Genomic DNA, 6,658 nt, shown 5'->3' on the forward strand with positions numbered 1-6,658 from the left:
ATTGTAACCAGAGCATCGCTACCCATAGCTTTTCCTACCTCCATATCATTTAAGAAGTTCCCCCAAAGAATCCATCATTACCCTCAAACCCATTTTATTAATCTACATATTTCTCCTTACCAATCTAATCTGCAGACATCAGTTTAGCATGTTGACATCTAGCTCTACCTCTCCCCCATCTCTCTCAACTGTTCCACATCTGTGCTGATCGACAGATTTCAGCCTTTGATGAGCTGTAATTTCTTTTCAGCTAAGCATTTGGAAGACTGAAGCCAACGTCTTTAGTTCCCAACACAAATTCTCACTAAAGACTCCATTACCCTTCCCACAGGCCATCTCAAGCTTACCGACACTGCTCACAAGCTCAGCTTCCTGTTCGACCCCGAAATGAGCTTCTGATTCAACAGCTTCTCCAACACAAAGACTATAGGAGGCATGTTGGGATAGCATTGAAGTAGTTGTTCTGGAGGTGGAAAGACTTCCACTCCTGTATCATAGCACACCTCCATTCCTATCTCATCCACTATTAGTTTAAAGGCCTCTCCTCAGCCCTAGTTATATGATTCAACAGGACATTTGTCCCAATGCAGTTCAGGTGAAGGGAAGTTTAGAAAGTTCACGAGAAAGGACCAGGCAATACCGCAGGGTAGTAATAACCAGAATGTGACAGGAAGGGGACAGAGCATATAAACATACAAGGATATCAGTAAATATGGTCAGAGTAGGGAAAAATTGTGAAAAGACAGAATTAAAGGCTTTTTATTTGAATGCACGCAGAATTTACAACAAGATGGATGAATTGATAGCACAAATAGAAGTAAATGGGTATATGTTAGCAAGTACAGAGACATCGTTGCAAGGTGACTAAGGCTGGGAACTAAATATTCAAGGGTATTTAACATTTCGGAAGGATAGGCAGAAAAGAAAAGGTGGTGGGGTAGCTCTGTTAATAAAGGAGGAGATCAGTAGAGTAGTGAGAAATTATCTTGGCTCAGAAGATGAAGATGTAGAATCAGTTTGGGTGGAGATAAGAAATAGCCAAGGAAAGAGGTCACTGGTGGGAGCAGTTTATATACCCCCTAACAGTAGCTACACTGTAGGACAGAATATAAATCATACTCGCTTTAAGTTTTTAAAATCAGTAGATAAGTTCTGCATAAACAGACTTGTCAGCAAAGTTAAAGCCCATGAAATAAAAGGGACAGTGGCAGCATGGATATGAAGTTGACAGAGTGACAGGAAACAGGGAGTAGTGGTGAACCATTGTCTTATTGGACTGGACGATGGTACATAGTAGGGTTCCCCAGGGATTGGTACTAGGACCACTGCTTTTCTTTGGTTTTTTTTGTTAGCAGACGACACGAAGGTTGGTGGAGTTGCGGATAGTGATGAGGATTGTCAAAGGATACAGATCGGTTGGAGACTTGGGCGGAGAAATGGCAGATGGCATTTAATCCGGACAAATGTGAAGTAATGCATTTTGGAAGGTCTAATACAGGTGGGAAGTATACAGTAAATGGCAGAACCCTTAGGAGTATTGACAGGCAGAGAGATCTGGGCGTACAGGTCCACAGGTCACTGAAAGTGGCAACGCAGGTGGATAAGGTAGTCAAGAAGGCATATGGCATACTTGCCTTCATCAATCGTTGCATAGAGTATAAAAATTGGCAAGTCACGCTGCAGCTGTACAGAACCTTAGTTAGACCACACTTGGAATATTGCGTACAATTCTGGTCGTCGCACTACCAGATGGACGTGGAGGCTTTGGAGAGGGTACAGAGGAGGTTTACCAGGATGTTGCCTGGTCTGGAGGATATTAGCTATGAGGAGAGGTTGGATAAACTCGGATTGTTTTCACTGGAACGACGGAGGTGGAGGGGCGACATGATAGAGGTTTTCAAAGTTATGAGTGGCATGGACAGAGTGGATAGTCAGAAGCTTTTTCCCAGGGTGGAAGAGTCAGTTACTAGGGGACATAGGTTTAAGGTGCTAGGGCATAGTTTAGAGGGGATGTGCGAGGCAAGTTTTTTTATTACACAGAGGGTGGTGAGTGCCTGGAACTTGCTGCCGGGGAGGTGGTGGAAGCAGGTATGATAGCGACGTTTAAGAGGCATCTCGACAAATACATGAATAGAAGAGAGGGATACGGACCCCGGAAGTGCAGAAGGTTTTAGTTTAGACAGGCATCAAGATTGGCGCAGGCTTGGAGGGCCGAATGGCCTGTTCCTGTGCTGTACTGTTCTTTGTTCAAGAGGACATAGGCTGGTGCAGTGGGTGAACACATGGCACATAAAATTTAAAGCAGAGAAGTGTGAAATCACAGAATTGTTACAGCACAATAGGAAGCCATTTGGCCTGTCATGTCTGCACTGGCTCTCCGAAAGAGCAATTTACCTAGTGCCACTCCCCCGCCTTCTTCCTACAGCTCTTCCTTTTCAGATAAAAATCCAATTCCCTCTTGAATGCCTGGATTGAACCTGCCAAAGTGATTCATTTTGATAGGCAAAATGAAGAGAATATAAAAAATACAATTCTTAAAGGGATGCAGGAGCAGAGGGACCTGAGGTTATATGTGCACAAATTGTTGAAGGTGGCAGGACAGGTTGAGAAAATGGTTAATAAGACATATGGGATCTTGTGCTTTATAGAGACATAAAGTACAAAAACAAGGAAGTTATGGTGAACCTTTATAAAACACTGGTTCAGCCTCAACTGAAGTACTGTGTTCAATTCTGGGCACCACAGTTCAGGAAAGATGGGCAGGCATTAGAAAGGGTGCAGAAATAATTTATGACAATGGTTCCAGGGATGAGGGTCTTCAGTTACGTGGATAGATTGGAGAGCAACCCCAGCTTCTCCACAGAGAAGGAAAGGTTGAGTGGAAATTTGGTGGACGCGTTCAAAATCATGAAACATCTGGACAGAGTAGATAGGGAGAAACTGTTCCCATTGGCAGAAGGGTTAAGAACCAGAGTATTGCTTCCAGTTCTGGTCATCGCAATTTAGGAAGGATGTGAAAGTCCTTGAGAGGGTGTAGAGGAGATTTACCAGAATGGTTCCAGGGATGAGGTTAGTTTGGAAAAGCTGGGGTTGTTCTCCTTGGAACAAAGGAGATTGAGGGGAGATTTGACAGAGGTGCACAAGATTATGGCAGACTTAGATAAGAAAAATCTGTTCCCATTAACTGATGGTACAAAGACTAGGGGATACAGATTGAAGGTTTTGGGCAAGAGATGCAGGGGGGAATGTGAGGAACTTTTTACACACCGAGTGGTAATGACGAGGATGATGGCACTGGAAACAATCAACGATTTTACAAGGAAATTGGATGGGCACTGGAAGGAAATAAACTTACAGGACAACGGGGAGTGAGTGGGGGAATGGGACTGACTGGTTCACAGAGAGCTAGCATGGACTCGTTGGGCTGAATGGCCGCCTTCTGTGCCGTAAATGACTCTGACCCTGTGACACCGATTTAAGATGAATGTCAAAAGAGCCAGAGGCGACATGAAGATTTTTTTTTAAACACAGCCAGTGGTTAGAATCTGGAATGCACTACCTGAAAGTGTAGTGAAAGCAAATTTAATCATGGGTTTCAAAAGGGAATTGGATAATTATCTGAATTGTAAAAAAAATGGCAGGGAGTGGGACTAGGGGAGTTGCTCTTGCAGAGAGCCAGCACGGACAGAACAGGCCGAATGGCCTCCTTTTGTACTGTAACCATTTTACAATTTCATAAAACATAATAAATCTCTATACAGTGAAATGCTACCCAAACTGATGATGAACATAGCCTCAAATAGTACTCACTTATTTACCAGTTGATATCAGGAGGAAACCGTGATGTTGGTTGGCTTTGAGAGATTGGAAGTTGGTTTCAGGCGCCAATAACATTTCCAACAGCATGAAAACACAAAATAACTGGAACTTACCAAATGTTGAAGTCAACACCGGAACTTGTGGCCTTTACATATTGGTAATTTCATAGTTATCCAGATGACCAACTTATACATCAGTAATTTATAATGGACTCCACTAACAGCAATTTATTCTTCGGTCCCATTGCGCCTCCATCAACGACCACCATAGTAACAGTTGCCTCCGGCTCAACCCAACCTGATTGCACTTTTTCTGATTGACCGCCAACGCAACCAGTGATACCCCAAGTCTGGGATTTGAATCGGACCGTCCTCCAATCGGAGCGCGGAAGGCGGGACTTCCGGCGGCAGGATGGGTTGTCCGTTGCTGGCCCGCTGGCGCTCGAGCGCCGCGAAGGGAAGCGGGAAGAGCGCGGCCGCCTATTGGTTGCTGCTACATCAGCTGATCCCGGCGCTCGCTCGAGGTTGACAGGAGACGGGGCCTCATTTAAAGGGCGCGCGGTTGAATTAGCAATTGTTGCAAGAGGAGGATCTGTGGCTTTTGTACATTGCAGTTGAAGAAGCTATACTGTTCATTTTATAAAAAAACACCGCCTACTGCAACTTTTTAAAGTTCATCCTTGGGATTTTGGTCTTGCTCGCAAGCCAACAGATATGGCCAACGTAATTGCTGGTTAAGGGACGGAGAGCAACTGCATGAATTCCTTCCCGAAAGAACATTAGTCAACCCAGGTGGCCACCTCCTTCAAAACCATCATCATTCGAATTCCTCAAGTGTCTCCAACTGAATCATTCTACTTTAAAAATTCCCTTCATCTGAAATGCTTGGAATTTTTGTTTTATTCATTCATGTGACGTGGGTGTCACTGACTATGCCAGCATTTATTGCCCATCCCTAATTGCCCTTGAGAAGGTGGTGGTGAGCTGCCTTCTTGAACCGTTGCAGTCCATGTGAGGTAGGTACACCCACAGTGCTGTTAGGAAGGGAGTTCCAGGATTTTGACCCAGCGACAGGGAAGGGACAGCGATATAGATCCAAGTCAGGATGGTGTGTGACTTGGATGGGAACTTGCAGGTGGTGATGTTCCTATGCATCTGCCGCTCTTGTCCTTCGAGGTGGTAGAGGTAATGGGTTTGGAAGATGCTGTCTAAGGAGCCTTGGTGCGTTGCTGCAGTGCATCTTGTAGATGGTACACACTGCTGCCACTGTGCATCGGTGGTGGAGGGAGTGAATGTTTGTGGATGGTGTGCCAATCAAGTGGGCTGCTTTGTCCTGGATGGTGTCGAGCTTCTTGAGTGTTGTTGGAGCTGCACTCATCCAGGCAAGTGGAAAGTATTCCATCACACTCCTGATTTGTGCCTTGTAGATTGTGGACAGGCTTTGGGGAGTCAGGAGGTGAGTTACTCGCCACAGGATTCCTAGCCTCTGACCTGCTTTTGTAGCCACGGTATTTATATGGCTACTCCAGTTCAGTTTCTGGTCAATGGTCACCCCTAGGATGTTGATAGTGGGGGATACAGCGATGGTAATGCCATTGAATGTCAAGGGGAGATGGTCATTGCCTGGCAATTGAGTGGCGCAAATGTTACTTTCCACTTAGGAGCTCAAGCCTGGATATTGTCCAAGTCTTGCTGCATCTCTACACGGACTGCTTCAGTATTTAAGGAGTTGCGAATGGCGCTGAACATTGTGCAATCAGCGAACATCCCCACTTCTGACCTTATGATTGAAGGAAAGTCATTGATGAAGCAGCTGAAGATGGTTGGGCCTAGGATACTACCTGAGGAACTCCTGCAGTGATGTCCTGGAGCAGAGATGATTGACCTCCAACAACCACAGCCATCTTCCTTTGCGTTAGGTATGACTCTAACCAGCAGAAAGTTTTCCGCCGATTCCCTTTGATTCCAGTTTTGCTGGGGCTCCTTGATGCCATACTCGGTCAAATGCTGCCTTGATGTCAAGTCACTCTCACCTCACCTCTTGAGTTCAGCTCTTTTGTCCATGTTTGAACCAAGGCTGTAATGAGGTCAGGAGCTGAGTGGGCCGGTTGGAACCCAAACTGGGTATCACTGAGCAGGTTATTGCTAAGCAAGTGCTGCTTAATGGCACAGTTGATGACACCTTCCATCACTTTGCTGATGATTGAGAGGAGGCTGATGGGGCGATAATTGGCTGGATTGGACTTGTCCTGCTTTTTGTGTACAGGACAGACCTGGGCAGTTTTCCACATTGCCGGGTAGATGCCAGTATTGTAGCTGTACTGGAACAGCTTGGCTGGGGGCACGGCCAGTTCTGGAGCACAGGTCTTCAGTACTATTGCTGGAATATTGTCAGGGCCCATAGATTTTGCAGTATCCAGTGCCTTCAGTCGTTCCTTGATATCATGCGGAGTGAATCGAATTGGCTGAAGTCTGGCATCTGTGATGCTGGGGACTTCAGGAGGGATGTATCATCAACTTGGCACTTCTGGCTGAAGATTGTTGCAAATGCTTCTGCCTTATCTTTTGCACTGATGTGCTGGGCTCCCCCATCATTAAGGATGGGGATATTTGTGGAGTCACCTCCTCCAGTTAGTTGTTTAATTGTCCACCACCATTCACGGCTGGATGTGGCAGGACTGCAGAGCTTAGATCTGACCCATTGGTTATGGGCTCGCTTAGCTCTGTCTATTGCATGCTGCTTATGCAGTTTGGCATGCAAGTAGTCCTGGGTTGTAGCTTCACCAGGTTGACACCTCATTTTGAGGTATGCCTGGTGCTGCTCCCGGCATGCCCTCCTG

At 45.8% G+C, this 6,658-nt stretch overlaps 1 protein-coding gene across 7 annotated transcripts in view; it reads right to left on the reverse strand.

Annotated features, from left to right (window-relative positions):
- The window catches only part of cep152 (centrosomal protein 152), a 77,975-nt gene extending 73,859 nt beyond the window's left edge, over nucleotides 1-4,116 (reverse strand). For all 7 annotated transcript variants that reach the window (XM_068017926.1, XM_068017923.1, XM_068017922.1 and 4 more), the window contains exon 1: nucleotides 3,933-4,116. The gene's annotated coding sequence lies outside the window, so the exon portion shown is untranslated. The remainder of the gene's footprint in view (nucleotides 1-3,932) is intronic.
- Between the last annotated feature and the right edge of the window lie 2,542 nt (nucleotides 4,117-6,658).

Source organism: Heterodontus francisci, chromosome 38 (assembly GCF_036365525.1).
Source record: "Heterodontus francisci isolate sHetFra1 chromosome 38, sHetFra1.hap1, whole genome shotgun sequence".
Taxonomy (NCBI): domain Eukaryota; kingdom Metazoa; phylum Chordata; class Chondrichthyes; order Heterodontiformes; family Heterodontidae; genus Heterodontus; species Heterodontus francisci.